This window comes from Dasypus novemcinctus, chromosome 26, assembly GCF_030445035.2.
Source record: "Dasypus novemcinctus isolate mDasNov1 chromosome 26, mDasNov1.1.hap2, whole genome shotgun sequence".
Taxonomy (NCBI): domain Eukaryota; kingdom Metazoa; phylum Chordata; class Mammalia; order Cingulata; family Dasypodidae; genus Dasypus; species Dasypus novemcinctus.
The window spans coordinates 49193346-49219595 of NC_080698.1; the positions used below are offsets into that span (position 1 = coordinate 49193346).

General features: G+C 56.0%; 1 protein-coding gene across 2 annotated transcripts in view; it reads left to right on the forward strand.

The window, feature by feature from the left end:
- The first annotated feature begins 2252 nt into the window (after positions 1 to 2252).
- The window catches only part of SLC6A1 (solute carrier family 6 member 1), a 43031-nt gene continuing 19033 nt past the window's right edge, over positions 2253 to 26250 (forward strand). The window contains exons 1-2 of one of the 2 annotated variants that reach the window (XM_058288136.2): positions 2253 to 2412; positions 25385 to 25447. The gene's annotated coding sequence lies outside the window, so the exon portion shown is untranslated. Of the gene's footprint in view, positions 2413 to 6693; positions 6944 to 25384; positions 25448 to 26250 lie in introns of those variants that run through there. The other variant, XM_004466353.4, reaches the window with a different exon arrangement.

Genomic DNA, 26250 nt, shown 5'->3' on the forward strand with positions numbered 1-26250 from the left:
AGTCAGCCCTCGAAAGTCACCTGGGAGGCAGTTTGCTTTCATTTGTAGGGAAAACACATATAGAACAACGAAAATATGGGTAGCGTTCAGGGATATTAAAAAAACAGAGACAATGATGAGATGTGAAAAAAAGAAAAGGCTATGGAAATGGTTATTATTATCCCTTTATATATGATATTTCATCTTTCTCAATACAACAATGTATTTGTTAGGACTCTCAGTTATAAGCAACATAAATTAAACTCAAACTTTCGTAAGTGAAAAAAGGAGTGCATGACTTAAATAACTGAGACTGCCTTCAGGCAAGGCTGCATCCAGCCACTCAAACAATAGTCACCAGGTCCCGGTCTCCTATCCATCTCTCAGGTCTGCCTTCCTTATTTGGCTTTTTTTTTTTTTTTTTTTTTTAAGGTTTGGGCTGCTTGAGGTTTCACAAAGATGGGTTTGACAGTAGTTTTAGCAAAAGTCCCAGGGAGAGTTCTCTCTGGCAGCATGAGTTACATGTCCCCTCATTGAGGCCAGGATGATGTGGTGCTCTGATAGGCCAGGTCTGGGTCACATGTCCGTTTCTGGAATGGGGGGACCATATGAATGTGAGTGGAGGAGGAGAAGGTCCCCAAACAAGAATGGAGGTGTTGTCATGTAAAGAGGAAACGAATGGCAGATCAGCAAAAACAGCCACTGTTCTTGCTACCCTCTTATACTTGTTCAAAGCTGTCCCCCCACCTCTTCATCCAGACAACTCCTATTCATCCTTGGACCTCAGCTCAAATGGGATTTCCTGTAGGAAACTTTCCTGGGCCATCCCCAGCTGGATTGGGACCCCCTGAGAAGTGTGCTCCCGGCAGGGCTTACCATTGTGGGTTTAAGGGATTATTTGATGAAGGACTGTTGCCCCCACTGGCCTGGGATCCCCTTGAGGTCTGTGGCCTGTCCACTACTGTGTCCCCAGAGCCTAGGACAGTGCCTGGCACAGAGAAAGAGCTCAAAAAAATATTTATTTGCAGGCCTGCTGGAGGTCGTTATAGGATCAGGTGACCAGTGAGATGCAGGAGAGAAGGGGGATGGCTAAAAGGAAGACACTGATTCCATGCTTGTGGGTGAGAGTTGTGGGAAAGAGCGAGGAGTCGGGGGGTGACCTTGGGGAGCTCTGCGTTGGTTGAGGGACCCAAGGATGCATGATCAGAGAGTGAGAGACGGGGAGGCCGGTCAGGTGGGGGATGGATGTCAGTGGGCAAATGCCAGCCCCGAGGCTGGGGGCGGGGAGAGCAGGGCAGGGCTGGAGAGAAGGAACCTTTTCTGTGTGTCCTTGAGGAACCCAGAGAGAATGGAAGACATGGCCCCATTCCCAGGAGACTTTGTGAAAGAGGGGGCGGGGGGAGGCCAGGACTTGGCAAGAGGAAGGGAGGGAGCCCTGCGGCACCCCGTCGGGTAGGCTGGGAGGGAGGCTTCTCTGGGGCACCTCCTTAAGCCTCTACAGCTGGAAAGAGGAGGGTGTCTCTGGGGTCCCGCTGCCATACAACCCCCAGGTTTACTAGGGTACAGCCTGGCTATGTTTCTTTTTAGTCATCTGTTTATCCATCCCTCCATCCCACCCCACATACACACACAGTGTGTCTCCAGGACCGATCCCTGGCAGGAGACAGTCCTACACAACTGCACCCCCCCTCCAGGCCGCAGCACCCCAAGGGCCTGGTACCTCCAGGTCTGACCCTGGGTTCCCACGCGGAACAAAAAGGGGGCGGGGCTGCCCCGGGAGGAGGGCAGGGAGGGAGCAGGAGCCCATCCCACCCACATGGGGGGGGTATCTCGTGACGATCCAGAGAAGAGGGGGGCAGAGACAGAGAAACAAAAAGGACAGGCCAACAGGGACAGAACTGCCATAGGCTGGAAAAAGAGACCGACAGACCAAGGCAGACAGACTGGCAACCACAGGCCCGCAGACTGGTGGACAAAGGAAGGAGAAAAAGAGAGGAGGGGGAGGAGGGGGGAACAGGGGAGGCAGAGGAAGGGGCTTGGGAGAGGGAGAAGAGAGAAGGAGGAAGAAGGAGAGGAGGAAAGGGGAGAAGGGGGAGGGAAGAAGGGGAGAGGATGGCAGGGAGGGGAGAAGGAGGGGGGGCGCAGGGGAGGGGGCGTGGCTGCCGGCGGGGAGGCTGCGACGAGGCGGCTGGGGCGGCGCGCGGCCCGGGCCGGGGGAGCGCAGGGGCGGCGGCGGGCGCGCGGGCCCTCCCTCCTCGCTCCCTCCCCGGCCCGCTCCCCCCTCCGCGTGGCTCCGCCCGCCCCCGACAGACCCGGCGAGCGGCGAGGTGGCGGGCGAGCTGCGCGGAGCCGAGCAGCCCGAGCCGCCCCTGCGCGCCGCGCCGCCGAGCAGCCCCGCCGCGCCCGCCGCGCGCAGCGCACCCCCGGCCCCAGGTAGGCTGGCGCCGACGGCGTCGGGGCGCCGGGCGCGGGGAGCAGAGCCCCGGGCGGCCCGAGCGAGCCGGGCCCGGAGCCGCTGCCCCGGGCCGGGCGGGGGTGGGAAGGCGGACACCCCGAGGGCCCGTGCCGGCCGCCTGCGCGCGTCCGGGGCCACCCGAAGCAACCCGGAACGGCGCTGCGGTCGCCGACGTGCTCACCGCCCCTTCCCCTGGGGGACACTGGGGGCTCGCGAAAGGGTCGCGAAATCGCATTCCCCGTCCCGGTCGCGGCCCGCCGAGCTGGAGCCGTCGAAGCCCCCTCCCTGCCGCCTGATTCATTCCCTGGGGGATGGCGGGGGACTGGGGGAGCGGACGACGGGAAGACGTTGGAGGAACCGTCCTGGGGTCAGCTACGCCTCGATAGAGCCATGCCCCTCGGTTATTTTCCGGGGTCTAAAGGCTGGGGGCGCCTTGGGGGTGAGACCCCTCTTTCCCATCCTGGGCCTGCTCACGCTCTCAAGTAAGGTTGACTCAAAAACACAGCACAGTTTGGGCTGAGCGCACACAAGCTCGCGCCGCGCTCCATCTCCCCCACCCCCCAATTCTTCCCCGAGAGATGTGGGACGAGGGGGTCCCCCAGGGGGCTCGAGGACGGTGTCGCCTTGCTGCCGTGGGACAGCTCTCACCGTGTCCTGCCTCCCCGCCTTTACTGCCCCGGGATGGAGAAAAGGCGATGCCCATCGGGTCTCCACGGTGGTCTTGTCGGCGCACGTCCCCACGGGTGGCACCCACAGATTTTCTGTTATATGCTTGGTCTTCAGACAACATACTCAGGTGGCGTCGCCCCCCCCACCCCACCCCCGCCGGGGCTCTCACACACACGCATAGGCCTGGACCCCAAGGAGAAAACGGGATTTTAAAAAGTCAAAAGATATCGCAGAGCTGGGGCCACGTTTCTTGCTGCGAGGAGAAGGGGGGTCTTGAGGGCTCACTGCCTTGGGATTCGGAAGCTCAGCCTGATCCCTGTGATGAGCCTGGAGAGAGCTCAATAAAATGGTCCTTGGAGCTTTGGTGACACCCCAAAAATCAGACTGTGATAGGCTTTGGGAGTGGAATTCGGGGTTGACATTCACTTCTCTGTGACACCCAGGGTGGGTGTTTGGCGAGTGCTGTGTGCTGATTATTGCCTGGGATTTCTCCTTCTGGGACTTTGGGGGAAATGGTTTCATACAGGAGCCCGAGAAAGCTACCCCCACCTCCCAAACTCCAAGATAAAGGAGGTCAGTGGGAACTACTGGCGTGACAGCGTGCCCCTTCTTTCTCTCTCTCTTTGGAGCACTCCTGGGAAGAATTGGCCCGGTGCCTGCTTGTGCCCTGGTCAGAGCTGCTTCATGCCCTCCTCAAGGCGGAGGGAGCAGAAGAGAACTTGGCCTTGGAGGTTAAAGACCCCAGGGAGTGGGAGGGCTTTCCCCAGAGAGGTCCCTGGCAAAATGGCTGAGCCTCCCTCCAGCCTCAGAAATAAATTGTCAGGCGACAAACAAAGAAAGCGCTCCCTCTCCGGGGAAGCACTGGCTCTGGGGCCAGCCCTGGGAGGACAACCAGTGCGTCCCAGGCAGCAGCGCGAGAAGAGCCCGGCTTGCTGGCGAGCACCTGGAGCGTGGGCCATCCCCGAGAGCCCCGCAGGAGAGAGGCAGCCTCTGGGCCGGACCCTTCACTCCACGCCTGGAGGCTTGCTGAGAAGCCGGTCCCCCAGAGAACTCTGGAAGGGTCTGGAGGCCAAGGACTGGGCAGCTTAGGGAGTGAAGGCAAGGGAAAATCAAGTCCATCCAAGTTGAAGGACACGCAGGAGCGCCGTCTCTCCTGTCTGCCCTGGTTTTTACATGCCTTGCCATCCAGGAGCACCAGACGCTGTGGATTTGTTTAGATGTGGTCCGGTACACAGGAGGCACTCAATAAATGTCATGGAATAGAATATGCTTGGGTGAAAGGTCATGATGGCACTAGTGTGAACCTCCCTGCAATACCTACGTATCTCCTTGTGCCTCTGAGGCCGTGGCCGGGAATGGAATGAGCCGTGGTGAGAGTTTGCTTTGAGCTGGGGCTCTGCTGTCCTCTGGCCTGTGACCTTGGGCAAGTCCTCTTTCCCTATGGAAGGAAGGAATGGAGTACCAAATGCTGCCTGTGTGCCAAGCTCTCATAGGAGCCCATTTTATTCCTACAGCAGCCTTTGCAGCCAGTATTCTTATCCCCCGTTTCAGAGGTGGGGGAACAGCAGTACAGAGAGGTGAAGTGACTTGACCAAGATCACACAGCTAGGAGAGGCAGGGCAGGGATTTGAACCCTGGTCTTCTGATTCCCAGGCCGACACTTGGCCCCTTTGTTGCCGTGGCGGGCCTCAGTTTTCACATCTGTCAAGTGGTGCTTGATGGTGCTGAGGACAGGATTTGACGGTTGACAGGTGAGTCCCCTTGAGCCTGCCTTCTGAGCAAGGCTGCCCCTCTACTCCCTGGCATGTGTTAAGAGCACGATTAAATAAAGCCCAAATGTCAGGTGGCTTCTTGCCATCACATGAAGAACCCGTTCCTAGGTTTAGCTGCAAGCTCAGCAGCTGAGCTAGACGTGTCCCAAGTCCCTCAGCATTTGGAGATGTCTCCCCCCGCTCTTGCTTGTATATGGCTTGCAGGCAGAATGCCAACCCCGGGCGAGGCTCAGCCTTGCCCACCGCCTCCAGCCACCTTTGTCCTCGGGAGCAAGTAGGAGACCCGGGCCTGCCCCTGCCCACCTGGCCCGTGGCGTGCCCTGCTTACCCTTCAGCCCTGAAGTGGCACCCCCTGGTGGCAGCCCCTCTCACCCAGCCACAGCCCCAACGCCACGGCCAGTTCCAGTCACTCCAGCGCCCCGCTCTGCGAGTGGAAACCGCCACGGGGATGGCAGCAGGCCTGTCTCTGCCTGGGTCAGAACTGCCCCTTCAATTCAACCGTGCAGAGTCGCCCGAGCTGCTCTGCCTGGAGAAGGGAGGGCAGAGCGCAGCCCCTGCCGTGATGAAAACAACCTTGAATTGACTCCAATTGCAAAGAGCAGCGGGGTCCCCTCCAGCTGACGGGATCAGCGCGTCCACCCGCTCCGCCGCGTGCCTCCGCTGGCTCCTCACATCGGCCCGGCATGGGCGATCCTTGAGGCCGGCATTGCCCCCTTCTCTGGAAGGTCACTGGAAGGCAGAGGGAGAGAGGGGAAAAGGCTGGGGGCCAGATGTGGAGCCCCCAAACAGGACTTCCCAGGAAATGGGTCCCAGGGAGGAGCTTCTGAGCCTCCAGCATCTTCATATGTTCCCTGTTTGCCGGAAACCACGGGGGCCATTGGGAAGGGGCTGTGGGAGGCAGGGAAGCCACCTCCGAAAGAGAACCGAGTTACCTGGTTTTGGCAAGCTGTCCTATTTCCTCCCAGACCTCAGATTCGGTCACAGACAAACCACAACAAGCACGGAACGGTATAGAATCTTATCCATCACAGTAACAGCTAACTGTTATTGCCAGTTGACAATATGCCAGGTCAAGGGTCGTGTGTTTTACTTATATCATTGCATTTAATTTTCTCAAAACCCTGTAGAATAATTGTCCCCATACAGATGAGGAAACCGAGAAGGAAAGAGGTCGAGGCATCTGCGGCAGGATAGCTGGGCTCAAAAAAGGCACTCGAGGCCAGAACCAACCCCCGAGTGCTTAAATCTCTGCCACTGAGCTGCCCCTGGCATTGCTCTTTGGTAATAACTGCCACTCTCCGTTTAATGAGCTTCACAGTTTACAAAACACTTCCCCATTTGAGCTGTGCGTCGCTCTGGGAGGCGGGTAGCTGATGGCTGCTGTTTGTAAGTGAGCAGTGTGAGGTGCAGACGCGAACCCGTGCCCACGATCCTCAGCTGCAGAGCTAGGATTCCCACTCAGTTGTCCAGCCGGTTACAACCTATTTGTGACCCAGACTTTAGGTTCGTTGTAAACCAGCGTCGATGTTGTGCACCTTTTCCTAACTTTCAGGTGCCCCCGATTTGTTGCCACCCTCTCGCTGCGTGGGAAGATGTTGAGAGCGGCCTGCCGAAGCCATCAGCTCCTTTTACCGCGATCTGACATGACACGGAAGTGGCATCCAATTCGATGCGAGCTGCTTGCAGCAAATGGCCTTCTATTTTTACATTTCTCACAAATTGAAAATTACAAGGAGGCCAGGTCTCGCAGAGCGATTGGCTGTGGCACCCTGGAGGTGGGAGGTATACAGCTAGGTGGAACGGGCCACGTTTGGGTGCAGGGGCCCTCTTGTCTGGGAAGGCGCTCTGTGATTTGGGGGCCGGCTGGGATTCCGGCACGTGGGCCAGCCTGGGGGCTTCAGGGCTTAGGGACCTGCAGCTCTGCCCACCTGTCGACTGCCTGGTGTCTGCGAAAGCAGCATCTCTTGCCAGCTCTTGAGAGAACTGAGCCCCGGCCTGAGGGACATTCAAGGTCAAAGGCTCCCCAAAAGGCATTGACGGCTGGTTGCTTTCATGGCCTTGTTGTCTGGTAAGGAGGCTCTGTGCATGCAGGGAGAGGGCAGCAGCGGCAAGGAGGTGATTTGATGTCAGCGATTTGGCATCGGGATAGTATAGTTTGTTGGAAGTTAGTGCTGATAACAAAACTCCTGGTCATTAGAAAGCACTTGGCAGTTTGGGGGAAAAAAATGCCTTGCAGCTGCTTTTTCTTTTGATCCAGTGTGAAGTGCTTTGCTGGATGGGTAGGGGGCGAAAACGTGGTCCTTGGTATCTTGGAGAATAATCCACTCCCGAACAAAGAGCAGCGTTTTTTAAAGCTAATTTTCTTGCAAAGCCCAAAACAGAAATAACCTTGATTGCAGTGAGGCCCATTTGCACACACATGCACGTGCACACTTCATGCTTACACAGAATGTTACAGTTTTGAAAGGGCTTTCTGGATGAAAGCTTGCAGCAGCCCTGGAAGTTCAAGGTAAAGGTTATATTCTTGTTGTCATCCTTATCCCCATCTTTCGGATGTGGCCCCTGAGGGTGAGCAAGCCCTGGGCCACCCTCCTCGCGGACGGCTGGTTCCCCAGCCTTTACCTAATTCACCAGGTAGCCCCTTGGGAAGGAGCCCAGGGGAGCTCAGATCTGGCAGCGGACGTGATGTTTGCAGGATGGCGGGGGAAGGCTCCAGCATGAGGTTTGTTCGGGAAAAAAGGACCTGGGCGCCTTGCTCTGGCCTCACCGGAGCGTGGCCAGAGGCTACCGTCACCTCCGTGGCACCCAGCATTCGGGGTCTGAAGTGTGATCATTTGGCCCGGAGACCCCAGGGGTGGCTGGACTTGTGAGGACAGGAAGGGAGGGTGGTCCTCAGACACACACGTGCTTATCTGGTGAGTTCGGGTGAAAACGAACCCCAGGGTCCCAGGAGATGGTCTAGAAGGGTCTAAGGGCCTCGGTAGCCAAGAAGAGTATCGAGGCAGTGTTTGCACACGAGCTCCCGGCAGCGGGTGGCGCAGGCTGAGGGGTGCTGGGCCAGCCGAGGGGATAGGGAATGGGAGGGGGACACGGGCTGGACGCCGCAGGGTCCTGGCTTCACCTCCCCTTCTCCCCGCATTTAGACTCAGCCCACGGCTGACGGTTTTGAAATGTCATGAACTCTGGGAGTTTCCTTCTGGGGTGGAGCAAGACCTGAGGGTTTGATGCTCCTCCACACCGTGTGGACCCGGGGAACACCTGGCCGGCGAGGACCCACCACCCGGCCTGGGGGTCCAGGCTTTGCGGGTGCTGCTCCATTTAATCTCCAGGTGATGTGGGTTGATAGGTGCTACTCTCCCCATCCACTGGAGGAGGAAACTGAGGCTCGGGCTCTAGAACTGCTTGCCTGAGGATGCACAGCAGAGATCGGAACCCAGGTCTTGCTGACACCGACTGTGTGCTTTCCCATGCCACCCTGCTGCCTCTGAGAAGCACCTGAGTCAAGATCGTGGGGCGCGGGGGCTGGGGGGAGGGCGGGGGGGGAGACTTGACTCTGTGCTTGTCATTTCCGACGGTGCTGAGGCCAAGTGAAAACAATGTAAAATGAAAGCAACAGAAGCCAAACCCACCGCGTCCCATGAGCTGTCTTGAGTCCCGATCCTGCAGTCGCGCCCTTGCTGCCACTTGAACCAATTGTGGAGTCTTGGTGGATGGAGCCCTTTGCTCCCGAGTTGGATGCTTCCAGTGCCTGAGTCAAGAACATACTTATGCTTAAAATATACATATCGTATATTAGTGGTCAGAGGGGATAAGGAAGAGGAAATCTTCCCGAAGCATAGTCGGTAAAGAAGAAATTTAAATGCGTACAATATGTTGCATCTACAATTTTAGCTGGTTGGTTCAAATTATTGGGTGCTTTACTGTGACCTAGGCACAGAGTCAGCACTTTACCAGCATTGTCTCAGAGTCTTCAGTAAAGAAACTGAGTCTCAGAAAGCCGAAGTTTGCCCAAGGTCATACGGTTGACTGCTGACACAGGGCAGAGCAGGACTCAGATCCGGGACTGCCGGGCCCAAAGCCTGGGCTCACGGACCCCAAGAGCTCATTGCAGCCTAGGCCAGCCTTGAAACTGCTTTTGACCTTGGGCAGGTTCCTTCCCCTTTCTGGGTTTTGGATGGGACAATCAGCCGCTCCTGGCCACTGCCAGTCCCAGCATGTTCCATTTCCTTCTCCACCTCCCCCCCCCATAATAGCCTTCCCGAGACTAAGGAGTGTGGATGATAAGAACCTTTTCTCCAAGTGGCAGTGGATGCCACTAGCCATGGGTATTAAATGAAAGTGCCAGCCCTGGGAAGAGTTAAATAGTGCCACTGGGCTGGCACTGCTGTGCTTAAAAGTGGGGCATCGACCTGGGCCAGGGCAGGCCCACCTCCCCACCCCACAACCTCTGGCGCCCAGACAGGAGTCACCAAGCTAAGGACCCCCTCGTTCCCACTGGTGCCCTCCCCATAGGGTCTACAGCAGGTTCTGGGAACCTGGGACACCGGTGGCTACTTTGGGAGATTTTCCTAGAAGCCTCAGGAACAGATGTGGGCAAACAACTGGTCCAGATAAAACTCTGAGTACATACTGTGTGCCAGCCCTGCAGTGGGGACACATAGTAGGTGCCTCTCAATTTTGGTTGCCTGTGTGGTGCCTTAAGTGAGAAGAAACTGGTGAGAGTGGAGGCCACACAGGTGGTGACCAGAGCAGGACCCGCCGTGGGCCAAGCAGGGAGAGGGACGGGGCAGGTGAGCGGGCTCTTTTCTCCAGGTTCCAGCCTTCCTGGCTGGCTCCGCACTGGTTCCGAGGGCTGGCGTATGCCTGGCATGAGGCCGTGGAAGAGCTGGACTTCTCTGCTTGCTGGGTTGCCACAGCAGCCCTTTGCCCTCTCTGAGCCTCCATCTGCCACATCTGCAAATTAGGTCTCCAACCTGCCCCCAGTCCTGTACCTGGAGGGGCCTCAGCTCACCTACAGATCACAGAGCTGGAAGGGCCTTTGGAAGGCAATTCAGTGGGAGGGGAGAATGTGGTCTCCAGGCTCTTTCTGGGGAGTTAAAATCTCGCTCAAACCTCCAGCCCATCTCTTGCGGGTCAGGGCCCCTGCCTCCAGCTTCCTGGACCAAAGCAGCTGTCTCTCAGAGAAAGTCAAAAAACCCACAGATCTCAGAGGCCCCTGTGTGATCAGTGAATAAACTGAGACCTGGGGAGGAGTCCTAGTCCAGCAGGGGCTGGGACCCACAGCCTCTAGCCCCTGGTCCAATGCTCTTTCCCCTTCCCCTAGCCAGCCCAGCTCCGCTGGTGAGAAATTATTAGAGTTGGTGGAAGGACTCTGGTTGCCGTGACAACGGAGCCTTGTCCTCGGGAGATAATGGCGGAGTGATGTGTGTTGAATGCTGATTCGGGAGCTGTTGGAGTGAGTGAGCAAGAGAGTCGAGGAGACCATGGCTGGGGTTTCAGCGCCCCCCGAGAAAGAGGCTCAGAATTGGGGTGAACCTGCATTGTCTCGTTTACCTGTTCCTTCCAACCTTGTCAGAAAGGGATAATTACCTTCGCCAGGAAGAGGTGCAAAGTTGGGTTCGGAGAGGAGGTGATGAGAAGTGTCCCAGGTCACAAAACCAGGAAAGAGTCAGAGCTGGGATTTAACCCCAATTGCTTGCCTAGGCTACAGCCACCTCCTGGGTCCCCAAGCGGGGTTGGGGGAGGGGGCCATGGCAAGGGGGAGGGGTGCTTGCTGGAACAGGGACTCAGGAGGGAGCACTGAGATCGGCCAGGAAAGGCCATTCCAGCTCAAGAGGGCTCAAGAGCATCTGCTTTGGAGCCCAAGTCAAACCCTGCCCTGCCACTTCCTAGCTGTGTGACCCTGGAGCAAGTCACTTCACCTCTCTGAGCCCCAGTTTCCTCGTCTGCAAAATGGAGATAATAACAGGACCTATCTCATAGGATTGTTAGGAGAGAAATGAGAGAAGATAGGTAAAGCATCAAGTCCTCTCCTGGCCACAGCTCAACCAATAGGAGCTATTATTATTAAGCAAAGGGGAGAAGCTCCTCTGGCCATTTGTGGGATTGGAAGAGTGGATCTGGCTAAAACAAGGCCGGCGACCGTGAACAACAGGGCTCTTCATTCCCAGCTACTACATGTCAATAGAACGAATGAACAGCCCATCACCAAAAAACAAAACAAAACAAAAACCAAACCCACAAATATTTTGCATTTGGAAAGCACGATCTGTATGCCTTGCAGCAAATGTACTGTCGCTGTAAACCTACGTGCAAACCCCACTGGGAGAAATTGCGTTTTCCATATGCTGGCTCTCTAAATGACCCCCTGCCGAAAACACTTGTGGAAAGTAAAGCCTCTCGCCCCCGCTGTCTCTCTCGTGTGCAGCTGGCTCAGTAGACTTACCACCTAATCGGAGACTGGAAAGCACGGGGTTAACGCTCTGAGAAACCCGAAAGCGCATCATTTGCATGATGGCAACGTTGTGGGCTGGCAGACACCCCATTCCGATTTGGAAGCGGAAAGAGGCTGCTGGACTCGGGCATTTGGCTGAAAAGCCGCGTTGAGAGCTGGGATCCTGATGACTTGGACGCAAGCAACCATTTTGTTTGTTTCCTCAAACCTGTCTGAGCAAATCCGCCCCCAGAGACACAGCCTGTTTCTGGAGCTGCTGAAGGGTGGGCCGTGTGTTCGCTGCTCTGCCTGAGACTGGGTGACAGGGTGTGAAGGAATGAGCCAAAGACCTCGGCTCCAGCTCCGTGGAGGCAGGAGAGGAGTAGAGGAGACTCACTCGGCGGACAAATGAAGGCCGTTGACATTTAACCGGGATTTTCAAGAATGTGCTAATTACAGGATAGGGACTCCTGTCCACTCTGGGAACAATTTGCTGTGAGAATTTGATCGGATCAGCATCTCCCCGGTGACTCGCAGCAGCCCTTGTATTGATCACTTGCCTGTGAGGTTAAGATAACTCTCGCTTTCTGTCCAGGACTTTTTCTCACAGCTATCTCAAAAACACATAACCCTAGCCTTAATCGTTGATTTATTATACTGCTTCTGCCAAGGATCACACATTTGTTATGTGCAAAGTGCTCTGCTAACCGCTTTAGAGGTTCACCCACTTAATCTTCATATAGCCCTAAGAGGAGGTGTTACCACCCCTGGTTTAGACAGAGAGGTTAGGTGACTACCCTGAGGTCACACAGCATCTGAGCTGAGACTCCTAACCAGGTTTTCTTGCCCTGCCCTGCCGGCCTCTGTCAATGGTTCTTAACAAATGAACTGCTGATGACTCTTTCACATCCCAAGAGGATGTTACTCACGCGTTTGCTCGTTGTTTGCGGGACTTAAGACAATTTGCTCAATAAAAATCTGAATTTACCAGATGGGCAGGTCAAGGTGAGGGGTATTCTTGCTTACAGGGTTTTGCACTTTTCAAAACAAAGAGGGATCAGACCATAAAGATTCCTTTTGAAAACCAAGTACATGAATCAAGAACAGATACATTGGCTAAAGTCCACAAGATAAAGCTGGCTTTATTTTTAAATATAAAATCGACTTCATCTTGTGGGAAAATATTTTAGACCAAGGAATCTGACCCTTGATTGATTTCTGAAAAATAACACACATATACACCCATTTTTTCCACGCTCTTGTAAAGCGGTGTCTCTGCAGTTATTTCAAATCCAGCCGAGCTTGTATTATGAGAACAATGGGGTTGGTTGTTTTCTAAAAATAGAATTATAACACTGCACATGATTTTTTTTTAAACGTCACCACTCCATGAGTTTGACATATGCCCCTGGGGAAGGGGCAACACTGATCTCGCTCCTCTCCCACCCTTTAGAGAACACCTGGTAGGCCAGGCTGGCAAACTCGAAGGCCGCCGAGGGCCAGGCAGGTCACAGAAATCAGCAACGAGGCCAGAGACTGAGAAGACAGGAACGCTGGGACTTGCAGTGAACCAGAAGGGGCAGACCCAGGCCCTCCCCTAAGTATGCAAATCCAAATGTTTAAATGTCTAAGCCCACGCCACCCACCCCAGCACATTGCGGGGTCCCTTGGGCCCCAGGGCCACAGTCTGAGGTCCCTGGTGGCTCTTACTGTGACCTTCTTTGATCTTGGTCCAGACAGTTTCTCTTGGGGACCTCGGTGAGTTCCTCTCGGGAATGGGGCTAATAGTAAACCTACAGAGGCGCTGGGAAGTGGACGTGGAGCCCCAGGTAGGGAGGCTTGATAAAGAGCCGCGGAGCCTTCCACCTGCCGCCCACTCCCGCCTGGGTGCCGCGGGCGCTCTCGTTCCGGCCGCCCTCTCGCCTGTGTCTTATTAAAGAGCGCCGTTTAGGTCAGCCGGTCCCCGCGGGATTATTCTTTCTCTTCCCAAATCTGAGTTCCTAAAGGGCCTTTATCCTCACGCCCTGCGAAGTCTCCCAAACGCGTCTTGAACAGGAGGTCGTTTAAACCAGTCTTTTTCTTACAAGTGTGTCTTAAAAGGCAGTGAGCTGGAGTAGTAGCAGATTGCCCTGTGGGCATCTGTCTCCCGTGTTTCCTGCCCTGAATTATTCCTTTCTGGCCGTGCAGGACCTTTTCAGAGGCGTCCTCCAGAAAGCTCCCCTGCCAGCCAGAGGGAGGTGGGAAGAGAGCAGGAACAGCACTGGAAGGGCTGGAACAGCCTGGGAGGGCTCCAGGGGCTGGAACCTTGATTTGGTCTCTCCCAGGTCCCCAGGAACCCAGCACAGGGTGTATTCCCAGTAAATTTCGTGAGTTGATTGGGGGAGGCTGCTGTCCCCGTGCAAGGTCAAGATGGCTGGGCTGGCCCCAGCGACTCCAGTTAGAACCAACAGAAGGAAAGCAGCCCGGGACGCCCTGAGGCCTGGGTTCGAATTCTGACTCCTCAACCACTTGTGGCCTTAGTCTCTGAGGCCTTCGGTGCCTTGTCCTTCACATACAGGCTGCCTCCTCCTTGGGTTCTTTTTGGGTTAGAGGGGCTCGTGAGAGGAGAACAGTGTAGAGCACGTAGGAATTGTCCAGACCAGTTTTTCCCTTTCTAGCTTCCTTGTCCTTATTTGTTCTTCTTTTCCTTTCTTCTTTCCTTCCTTTTCCTCCTTTCCCCCGTGCCTCTGCTGCTTTCCTCCTGTGCTGCTCGTCCGTCCTCCCTCCCTCACTTCCTCTTTCTCTCTCTCCTCTCCACCTCCCTCTTCCCCGTCCCTCCAGAGGCTGCCTGGGAGGTTCCTCTGGTCTGATCTCCCTTCACAGGATCAGACACCTTCCCAGCAGCAGCCTCTCCCCTGGCAGGTGCCCTCCCTAGCTGCAGCCGCGAGGAGGGCTTGTCCGGGGCTCCCCTTACACTAAGCAACCAAGAGCTTCCCGCAGATAGACCGCCCCAGAAGCAAGGCCGGCTGTTTCGGGAGTGCTTGCCGCACCCCCAGGAAGAAAGAGGCTTTGGAAGCAGGGCTGTGCCGGCTCCCCCAGCTCACTGACTGTGCGCAAAGCTCTTTGACCTCATGTGGGTTCCTTGAAACGGGCTGTGGTGGGAGGACGGCCATGCCGCGTGCCACTGCAGGTCTCTTTATTGCGCTTCGCAGATACTGTGTGTTTTTTTACCAATTGAAGGTTTGTGGCAACTCTGAGTCGAGCAACTCTAGTGATGCGATTTTCCCAACAGTCTGTGCTTCCTTCGTATCCCTGTGTCACATTTTACTTAAGATGCGTCCGTTGGCTTTTTTTTAGACCTAGTGCTGTTGCACACTTAATAGACTGCAGTGTAGTGTAACGTAAGTGACATGCACCGGGAAACCCGAAAAATCCGTGTGCCTCGCTTCGTTGCCGTGGCCTGGAAGGGAGCCTGCAATATCTCTGAGGTGCGCCATGTCTTCATCACAGGAGTCAGTAACTGCTACAAGGCAGCCCCTTCGTTGTGTGTTTCCCGAGAGCCGGTGGCTGAACACTAACCAGCACACACTGCTCTGGAAACCGGTGCCCACCAGGTATTTCTGGGCGGCTGGTGTCCCCTGTCCTGAGGCTGAAGTCAGTGCCGAGCACTATTTGAGCCGCTGTGGGGGAAGCAGAGCAAGTGACCCGGATCCCACTTGTGCCGAGGGACAGTGTAGCTGGGAGATGGGACGGAGGAAGGGCGGTTGGTCAGGATGGAAACAGAGGCATGTCGGGCAGCCGGGCTCTCTTCACTGCCGCGGCCGTGTGTCCCAGCCGGGCGGTCCCAGCCCAGACCCCAGCCCGTCCCAGCAGCCTCCTCCCATGTCCCGCCCTGGCCCTCCTGCGCACTGCTGCCGCGTGGTCTTACCAGATCACAACCCGTCCACTCTCCCGCCGTCTCTCCGACGCCACCCCGATGGCCACCCCACGTGGGCTTTGGAATCCAGCTGCCGCCTCCTGGATCAGGGGCCATGGGCCCATTGCCTGGCTTTCCTGAGCCTCCGTTTCCTCATCTGTGCAATGGATGTTGTGAGAGTTTAGTGCAAACATCCATGAAATGCACTCGACATATAGAGCACTTAATAAACTTGCAGGCATGCGCGTCCTTCTCATCACAGGATAGAATGTGCCTCTTCCTGGCATTCAAGGCCCTTGCCCTGCTGCTGGCCACCGGCCCGGGCACACGCCCTGCCACCCCCCCGGAGTCTAGCCAGGCAAGCCGGGCTCCTCCCAGTCTCTAAATGCAGGCTGCACCTTTACCCCGTTCTCTCTGCCTGGAATGGACTGGAAGCAGCGGTACGAGCAAGGATTCCAATCCTGCTTCTTGAGCTCGGAGACCTTGGAAGCTAGGTTATGTGACCTCTCTGTGCCTCTGCTTCCCTAGCCACGAAACAGCAGTAACAACGACGCCTGCCTTATCGGGCTGTGTGGGTTCAACGAGACAGTGTCAGTATAAAGTGCTTTAGAATGGGGCCTGCTGCGCGGAAAGGCTCAATCCATGGGGTACATCACAGCTATTAAAAGAACGCCCCCTTCTTACCCCCTTCCCACCAGCCCAGATGCCGTCTGCCCTCTCCTGGTTGCCTGCACCCCAGCCTGCTCGGCAGGTCGCCCTCCTTGTTCTCGGGGCGCTCGGGCGGAACTCGTGATGGCAGGCTGGCTGCTCGCAGAGCTCATTGGGGGCAAGACTCAGACTCCCCCAGCTGGCGTCTTGATCCTCCCCGCCCCTGGAGGGGCTCCGTTGCCGTGGGGTGGATTAGACTGGGAATTGCCTCGATAGAGCCGAGTGGTGCATTGCAGACAATTAGAGCAGACGTTAACAAACCACCGACTGTGCGAGAGAGACAAGCCGGATGAGAGGGGACGGAGGATGAACGTCAGAAGGGACGTTAGAAACCAGAGTCCAAGACCTGTCCCTGCACCCGGAAGGAAACTGAGGCACAGAGAGGGATGGGACTGGCTCAAGGTCACACAGCTAGTGCAGGGTGGAGCGAGGATTCAAACCCGGACCCATGTGGCTCCAGAGCGTCAAGCTAACTGCTTCCCCCTCTCGGGTCAGCAGCCAGCGCTGGGTAAGGCCGTCACCCCAGACTAGCCCCTCGAGCCCTGACTTCGTCTGCAGCTGGAGGAGAGCGGTGGTCTGGGAGAGGGGCCCCCGGCAGTAGGGCTGCTCAGCCTGTCTCCCTGTGGCCTCTCGTGGGCTCTCACGACGCATTTGGAGGGTGTGATACAGCCATGGGGACACATTTGTCTCTGTGGAGCCAGACCGCAGAGGGTCTAGTCCCAGCAGCCCCTCTTAGGTTTCTTAAAAAGGGCAGCAGGACTTGTCCTTGCGGGGGGCTGTCCTGGCGGGTGTGGCTTTCTGGGGGTGGGCCACTCTGATTCGCCCCAGTGGTGGGACTTGGGGGTCCTGAGCGTGCTGGGAGCCCAGCTGCCTGGCTTCAACTCTTGGCACCTCCATTTGCTACCAGGAGACTTTTGGGAAGTCACTTTACTTCTCTATGCCTCAGTTTACTCACCAGGAAAATGGGAGGAGGGGCAATTATACAGCAAGTTAATACACATGCATGATTTACAGCAGGGCCCAGACTCACTTCCTCCCTGTACTCTGAGCTCTTCTTTTTCTTTCCCCTCTTTGAATAAGTGTCTTTTTGTTATTGTTTTTGTTTCATTTTACCTTTTTTTTTTTTTTTTAATACAACCACAGAATTTGCCTTGGGATGGGTCCATCGAGTCCCCACTAGTTGCAGGATTGATTTTTTTCTCACTCTGCTTGGTGGTTTGGGGGGCACCCTAGAAAACCAGACTTCCAGGCTTTTTGAGGTTTCAAGCAGAGGGAAGGACCTGAGCCTCGGTTTCCTCATCTGTCCTCGGGGCTGTGAGGCCAGGCCAGCTCATCTCCACCCAGTCACACCTTTTGTCCTCCAGGCACCCAGTCGGAGGCTCAGCGGGGTCATCAGGCCACCTCTGAGGGGTCCAGAGAATTTCACCGAGGCTGGTGTCTGGGAACACCTGTGGGGTGGGGAGGTAGCCCCAGCCTCGAGTCAGGGGGCTCAGGCCTGGTCCTGGTCGCCTTGGATGGTCCTTTGCCCTCTCTGAGCCTCCGTGTCATCATCTGCCAAATGGAACCAATAAACATTTTAGCTTCAGGATGTTTCGTGCTTGCTGGGCCAGACACAGTCCTAAAAACTCTAGCCTCCGCTGCGGTGGGACGGGTTCCTCTTGGCTCCATGTACTGATGAGGAAACAAAAAACTTTGAGAAAATAAGTAACTTCCTTGAAAGTCCCGCCTGGATGTTGTGGAGCAGGGGTCCTTAATATAAGGGGTCTGTGAGCTTGAATTGAAATTCAAAAAAAAGACCATTATTCCTGTGGGCGCGTGTTGGTGCGCGTGTGATACAGTAATTAAATAACGCACAGTGTCCTGTGGACTCAGTAAGGGGTCCGTGGTTTTCACCTGACTGGCAGAGGGGTCCGTGGAACAAAAAAGGTAAAGAACCCCTGTTGTAGAGGGTAGGTATTCAATAAATGTTTTTGAAAAATGCCCCTGAGTCTGCAAACGGCCTCCCAGGTGTGTTGAGAGGTGGTTGAGGGGTTTGCACCACAAGGCGGAAGCTCTCCTTTCTGAGTTCAACGTGTGCATGGTTGGGAGTGGAGAGTCTATCAGATCATGTCCCTCGCTTGCTGTGTGACCTTGGGCCTGCCACCAGCCCTCTCTGGGCCTTTTCCGTACATTGCTGTTGTAGGACATGCTGCGGCATGGAACTAGTCTGGACCAGGAAGGCAGCCACCTGGGCTCTGGTCCCAAGCACCAGTGCTGGTTGGCTGTGGGTACAAGGACTGGGCCCCCCTCTGGACCCCCCTCTAGGCCTCGGCTATCCTGATTGGCCTGCTCGCCCTGCTCCTGCAGGATGGACGTACTCCCACGCCCAGCCTCGGCTCGGGCCTTAGGCCTGGGCAGTGAGGCTTTGGAGGCCCCCACCGACTGCCCCTTCTCTATCAGGACACTTCCTCCAGGGAGTCTTCCCTGACCTCCAGGGCTACCCACAGCACCCACCAGTCCCCTGCACGATTCCAGTGTCCCTCTAACCTTCCGCAGCTGATCATCTCCTAATAACTCATCCTTACACTTGTGCCACCATTTTCAATGACAAAGCACTTCCGCGGCCAGTCATCGCTTTGAATAACAGGCCAAGCCGTTCTTTACTGAGCACTTACTTTGTGCCAGGCTCTCGGCCTCAGCCAGCCTCTTCCTGCGCACCGCCTTCTAATTCTCTCAAGCACCCTATGAAGGGTGAGAGTCCACATTTACGGGTGAGGAAGCTGACACTCAGGTGAGCTGAGTAGCTAGCCCCAAGTTACACAGGGATTTGAACCAAGGGCTGTGAAGCAGGCAGGGCCATACCTAAGTCACAGCTGCTGAGGCTGCAGTGTGCACGCGGGGCACCTGGGATCCTGCTAGAATGCAGGGTCTGACTCGGGAGGGGTGGGGCGGGGCCCGAGATGCTGCATTTCTAGCCAGCTCGCAGGTGATGATGACACCGCCAGCTTTTAGTAGCAAGGCCCGAAATCCCTTAAGCAACTGAACTCCTTTACAATAGCGCCAGGCTGGCAAGCCTCAGTTTCCCTGTCTGTCAGGTGGGTAAAGTATCCCTCAGCTTCTAGAGATGGAATGAGGACTGGCTGATGCAGCACCTGTGAAATACTTGGCATGCATGAAATAGGCACTGCACGAATGCTCTTTCCTTCCTTGCTAAGAGCTGGCATGGGCCTGCGTACACAACAGATGCTCAATAAAGACGCATCCAATTGATGGAGCGGAGTCAAAGCGGAGAATACACTGTATTATGTTTCCCCTTGGAAGGAAGCCAAACCCAGTATTAATTTTTTTTTCCTCGAACCATCGGAGTTTTAAAAAGAAAGAAGAGCGAGTAGAGCGATTGCAGCCTGAACAAGCCTCTGTAATTACAGCACGGCAACCAAACAAAGCCCGGGTGTGCACAGCCTCCTGGGAGGGGGTGGGGGCCCCAGGCCCGCGGCCCCCACGCTGTCTTCCCGGGCCCGTCATGGGGACCCAGGCGCCCCGAGACCCCAGCTCTGGCCTTTTGGCCTCTGCTGGGTCCCACCCCCACAGCCGCCTCGCCCTTGCCCTGGGAGGCAGTGGGACAGAGGGAGATTGTCCAAGGCTGCCCCCCCTCCCTCCCCCAGCCGCCCTCTGGCCAGCGCCGGCTGCTGGCAGCCAATCTGCCCGCCCCCAGGCCCCCGCTCGCCCCCTCCGCTCTGGCTGCCACCGTTCAAGTCACCCCCGGCTCTTGCCTGGACAGTTGGCCTCTTCACCCGGCAGCCGGCGTGAGTCTCTCAAACATAGGTCAGATGGCCCCCGCCGCTTAAACCCTGCCGTCCCACTTAGCGCAAGTCCCCAAGGCCCCGCCGTGGTCCCCGAGGCCCTGTGCGATCCGGCCCCTGCCCTGCCCTGCCCGGGTCCCGCCCCCACGCCGGCCTCCCGGCCGCCTCACAAATGTTCCAGGCTCGTCCCTGCCTCCCGGCCTTTGCACAGGCCGGTCCCTCTGCTTGGAATCCTCTCTCCTGGAGAGTCACATTTCTGACTCTGAATTCGAACTGGAAATAAAAAAAAAAAGTTGACGCAGGCCCAATGAAACAAGCCCGAGGGCTGTGTTTGACCCATTTTGCCACTTCTGAGCTAGAGGTCCCAGCGTTTCTTACAAAGCGTGCCTTCGGATGACCAGGGGTTGGCAGAGGTCATCTGCCCGCTTGGTCTGGCCTCGTTCTCACTGAGGACTTCAGGGTTTGGTCCCTGAGGAAGGATGGGACGTGATGGGGACATTCTCACTGCCCCCGTGCCTCGAGGTAACTCCGTCCTTCCCGGGGGCCCCCTGGATGAATCTTCCTCGGCAATGCAAATCTGGTCACATTATCCCCCTTGTCCTCAAGTTCCTTAGCCCGGGAGCCCAGGCCCTTCACAAGCTGACCTTCCTAGTTGCTAACCTCTCTACTTTTGCTCATGCACATCCCTACATGGTAGATGCCCTTCCCCCTTTTGGGGACTGATGAACACCTAGTCAACCTTCAAAACCCAGTTCAAATGTCCCCTCGCTTGGGATACCTTCCCTGGCGGAAGTAGCTCGTTCCTGCTAGGCCTCAGTGTCTTGCTGCTGCACCTCCTAAAGCACTTATCACAGGGCATTGTGATTAGCTGTCGGCAGAGATAACACTCCTTCTAGGCTGTGACTGGACAAGGGCAGGCCATGGCTAATTACTGTGCATCTTGAGTGTCCAGTCCGCCTCCATGTACCTAGGAGGTCCTTGGGAAAGATTTACTAAGTTGACGCTTTTCGCTGGCACCTGTTAGTTTCCTGATTCCAACTCTGGTGACCAGGGCGTGGTTCTGAAGACAAAATGCTAACATTAAAATGGAATTTCTTGAAAAAGCGGTTCTATTGTCATACTTGAATGCAGGAGGGCCCGAATGAGTGGGTGAGTACATACAGAGCCCTTGTTCCTTAGGGTCTCTGTGAACAGTGCTCTCTGCAGTGCTGCTTTGAGTGGAATTCGGTTCCCGGTGAAGTCTTAAGGACCCCAAGTGGTTTCCTCTGCTGGGCTGCCGAAAGCAGGACCCCAGAAATGGGCTGGCTTTCACACTGGGGAGTTAGGAGCTTAAGGCTTACAATCCTGAGGCTGTGAAAACGGCCAGGTCAGGGCATCATCAGGCGATGCTTTCTCCCCGGAGACCCACTGCCGGTGCTCCCAGACCCGCTGCCGGCACTCCCAGACCCGCTGCCGGCGCTCCCAGACCCGCTGCCGGCGCTCCCAGACCCGCTGCTGGCGCGCCCGGGCTCCTCTGCCACCTCGTGCGGCACGTGGCGGCATCCGCTGGGCTCTCCCTTCTCTTCCGGGTTCCGTCGATTTCAGCTTCTGGCTTCTGTGGCTTTCCCTCAACCTCTTGCTTTTGTAGCTTTCTTCCTCACCTCTCTGAATTACATTCTCTTCTAAAGGGCTCCAGTAGGAGGAGTAGGACCCACCCCGGGCCACGCCTTAACTGAAGGCACCTGATCGAAAGGCCCTGCTTACCGTAGCTTTACACCCGGAGCAAAGGATTAACTTGTAAAACAGACTTTTCTGGGGTCCATTCAGCTTCAAACCATCACACCAAGAATGTGTAGTCAGCTTCTTTGTCTGCAAAATGTTGTCACCTGATGAGGAAGAACTGGAAGATTCGGGAAGTAAAGGCTTACAAAAAAGCCCCAGATCACGAGGTGGTGAAAGGTGTTCTCTCCACCCAAGACCAGCACCCACATCCTCCGTCATCACATGGTGCTGAGAGCCTCCCCCGCCCCCGGCACAACGAAGCACAGAGGGGCGTCCCAGGAGAGGGGATGTAACAACAGAAAGGTGGCCAGACTACCTCGCCATGAACTGGCACGCACCTGTGCTTTATTGTCCGCTGGTTTTCAAAACAGAGGGAAGGGAGCTGATGTGGTTCAGTGGTTGAGCCACACACCAGCAAGTCCCAGGTTCAATCCCCAGCTCCGGTGGGGAAAAAGAAAAAAGAGAGAAAGAGGGAAGCGATGGGTTAACCAGCTGGGCCAGGAATTGAAATTCCCAACGGCTCTTTCTCTCATGTATGAGTGAGACACATGCTTCCTCTAACCACTTTATTTAGAGAATTGGGAGCCCTGGCTTTTTCACTAACAGGATCCTTTATCATTTTCCATCCATGTGTGAGAGGTCTGGAATTTTTTTTTCTTACCCAGCTTTATTTATTACAGTCATTTTGTTCCTAGGAACCAATGACACAAATGGACTAATCTCAGCTACTGACCGGCCCAAGGCGATCGGTTAGGCCACCCTGGGATGGTGGAAATAGAGCCCAAAGCAAAGAAATGTGATCTTTTATTAGCTGGAGTTCTCTATGACAACTGAAAGACCGCTTTCCAGTGGGCTTTTGTAAGTGCAGAAAGATGCCGAGGGTGCTGGACAATCAGCTCTCAATAAATGCTAGTTATTATTGCTGTGGTTGTTGATGTTACTGTTACGGCCTTGTGGGAAGCCAGGAATGTCAGGTTAAGGTTGCTAACAGGGAGTGGGTGCAGCTCAGTGGTTGAGCACCTGCTTCCCTTGTATGAAGTCCCGGGTTTGAATTCTGGTACCTCCTAAAACAAAACAAATTGGTAACCATGACAGTGATGACACTGGCTGAGGGTGCCTAGCCCCTAACTGTGCCAGGCATCATTTTAAAAGCTTCACCACCCTCCCACAAGGGAGGTGTGTTTACTGTCTCCCCACCTTAGAAATGAGGATCAGAAAATGAAGCCACTCGCCCGGAAGTGGGACGTGTGAGCCTGAGCCGAGGCCACCTTGCCGGTTGGAGGGCTTTCCCAGTCCTACACCCCAAAAAAGCCTCAGTTCTAGTAATGCTCGGCGTTGCCTTGTTTATCTTAATCGATTCCACCTCTCCTAAAAGAAAAATGCCACACAAGGTCTGGCGGGGCTCTTAAGGGAAGTCACAGAGATTCGGCTGAACTTAGGTAGACCTGCCTGGAATCTGGAAGCCACCCATGTGTCTTCTCATGGCCAGTTCCAAACAGTCGGCCTCTCCAGCCTCCCTCAAGACTTGGCCTGAGGAGCTGCTGATACACTCGTGGAGACAACTGATGACTGACCAGGCCCGCAATCCTCCTTCCACCCCCTCTGACCTCCCTCTGTGTGGATGTGGAGCGGCTTCTTCAAAGCTCCTATATACCAAGCCTGACCCAGGCCCCCGCCACCCTCCGCAAGGCTGGGAGCCGAGCAGGGACTCACCGGGCGTTCTCTGTGCTCTCCCGAGAGCGTCAGGCTTACCTGTTGCCCGGGGATGTCACCAGCTCCAAAAGCTCAACCAATGTTGGAGTTTGGCCTGAGTCTCGGTGATCATCAGCAAGTAAGCTCAGTGTGCAGGCCAGAAGGCTCTATCCACAGGCCACAGGCTCCCCGAGAACGCGGTAGAGTCCCTCCCATGGGGAGCTGGGGGAGCCCCGAGATTGCAGCCGGAACCCCCTTGAGCCGGTGTGAACGAAAATGGGGCATTTCGATAATGACCGTAGGGGATGTGTCATAAAACCCGAGGGCAGGAACAGAGCCGTCCTACAGCTGGGAGCCACGGCCCCGGGAGGGCTCCAGGCCGCCGCTGGTTTCCTTCCTCCTCGGCACCCTCTGCTTCTCTGCCCTCTGCTTCTCCAGCCACAGGCTGGCTGCCTCGGGGTGCCCAAGACACTCGGAGAGAATGACCCCCTTCCCCAGGCCCGTGCCAGCTTCCCAGGGAAGGAGCTGTGCCTGGCCAGCCTGGGCCAGTGAATCTGGCCAAGGCATTTGGGTCACTTTGAACAAAAATGGCAGCCGGCACCTGCCAGGTAGATCATGGGGAAGTGAAAAGCAGGGGGTGCACGTGAGGCTCCCCCCGTTTCCTGAGGCTGTGCTCCCCCCTGAATATCCCAAGCCTTCCCTGGTAGACCACAGAATTGCTTTTCCTGAGGATGGGAGGAGGTCGCCTGGCTGACCTGAAAGATAGGCCAGGACCTAGGTGGGCAGCCCAGGCAGGCCTGTGGCCGCGAAGGTCAAGCTGAGTGGGTTCACCTTGAAACGAGAGGGCAAAGTACACGTTGCCTGAAGGTGGCGCATTCTAGGAAGAGGCGATGGTGCCTGGGAATGGGGACTCCACGTGCAAGGGCGAGTGCGCCTGCCGATGGGGTTTCCCCAGGGGGGTGAACAAAGGGAAGTGGTCATTTAGGGCAAGGGGCAGGGCCCCCACGGCACACTGCTCTGCCCAGCCCCGTCACCTGAGCATGCACAGGCCGATGCGTCACACAGCCCAGTCTTACTCTAAGAGTTCCATGACTTTATTTGTGTTATAATATGAATTGAGGACGTTTTGGTAGAACATTGTGGAAATCCGGAAAAGTGCAAAGAAGGAAACCAAAAAAATCATTCATGCTTGAATCCCTCTTAACATGTGGACTCTAAGCCCCCTCCTGATGTAGAGGGGGACTGGACATAACCATCCCGGAGTCCACAGGATGGAGGAATAGAGTATGGATTAGAGTGGACTTACTGGTGTTCTGCTGGGGAACTATTGGGATTAGTAAGGGAAGGAATTATAGTAGTGATGTGGAGAGGGTGGCCACGGTGGCTGCTGATGGGAGGGAGAGGGAAGAAGAGAGATGGTGTGGGGGCATTTTCAGGATTTGAGTTGTCCTGGGTGGTGCTGCAGGGACGGATGCTGGACGTTGTGTGTCCTGCTGTGATCCACTGGGTGGACTGGGGGAGAGTGTGGACTACAATGTGGACCACTGTCCATGTGGTGCAGCGGTGCTCCAGAATATATTCGCCAGGTGCAGTGGATGTGCCGCGATGATGGAAGAGTTTGTTGATGGGGGAGGAGAGGGGTGAGGGGGGTGGGGGGTAAATGGGGATCTCCTATTTTTTGAATGTAACATTTAAAAGAAAATAAAGAAAAATAAAATAAAAAACATTTTAGGGCCTGTCCTTCTAATGTTTCTTTTTATGAACGGGTGGGGATGGAGCAAAAATAGGCTCAGGTGGAATACAGTGTTTCGCGACCTGCTTTCCTCGCTCAGCGAGGCAACGGGCTCTTTCCCGTGTTCCCGCCTTGTCTGTTTGATATTTCTGCAAGTTTGGATGGAGCAGGAAGGTAAGGGCTGCGTTCACGGGCGCCCGCTGGGGCCTGGAGGAGCTGGAGCCCGACTTGAGCTCTCGTTTCCTTCTGATGAAACGGTGGAAGGCGTCCTCACCGGGCCTCCGGGCCCGCCCCCCACGCTGCCCGCCGCGGCAGGCCCCCTCCTGCCTGGCTCCAGCTCCCATGCACCAGCACCCCGCTCTGCGGGCTTTCCCTCGCCCCCGGGGACAGTCCACAGGCACGTGCATGGCACAGACGCTGGCAGGCCGCACCCCAGCCGCTCCCTGCCCCCCCGGACCCCCACCCGCCGGCTCACCGTCCCCTCTCTCCTGCCCTCTGCTTTGCAGGCCCTCAGCTGCTGGCCGCAGGGGGAGTCTCTTTGGAGCCGACGTACCGCAGAAAGTTATCAGGTAACATCATCCACAAAAATTATGGCAGCCCCTTGGGAGTTCTCTCTAAGCCAGCCCGGGGTGTGCCTTCTTAGAGATGGTAAATCGGATTTCTGCCTCAGCTCTGCAAGCAGGAGAGCACTGTGCCCATTTTATAGACTGGGAAACTGAGGCTCAGGGTAATCAAGAGCAGTATTTAGTGTCACGCATCTGGTAAAAGCCGGTGGGATATTTGAACCCTGGACTGGTCTGAATCCAGTGCCGCATGATGTCCTCTAGTCATGCTGCCTCTGGAATCAAAAGAGGAAACAAGGGGGAAGAGCGGAGATAATGCCTCTCGGGGGCCCTAGAGGGTCAGAAGGTCAGTGCAAGCCGGCTGTGCGGCCTCAGCCGAGGGCCAGGGCTGGGCGGCCTGTGTAAGGATCCGAAGAATCTCCTGTGGAGTTTGTTATAAAACACAGCCAGGACTCGCAGCCTCGATGGCATGTCTGGAATGGGACCTGGGAATCTTTAAAATCTTTCCAAATGGCTTGGAAACACTGCTGGCCCTGGGACCTGCTGATGAAATAGCAGCCAGTAGGGAAGCGGATGCGGCTCAAGCAGCTGGGCTCCCGCCTACCGCACGGGGGTCCTAGATTTGGTTCCTGGTGCCCCTAAAGAAGTTGAAGAAGACAGCGCGCTACCACCGCGGGCTGACGCGGTGAGCTGATGCAACAAGATGACACAAGCAAGAGACACAGCGAGGAAACACAGGAGAGACCCAGCAGACAGGAAGGAGAGGTGGCTCGAGTGATTAGGCACCTCCCTCCCACGTGGGAGGCCCA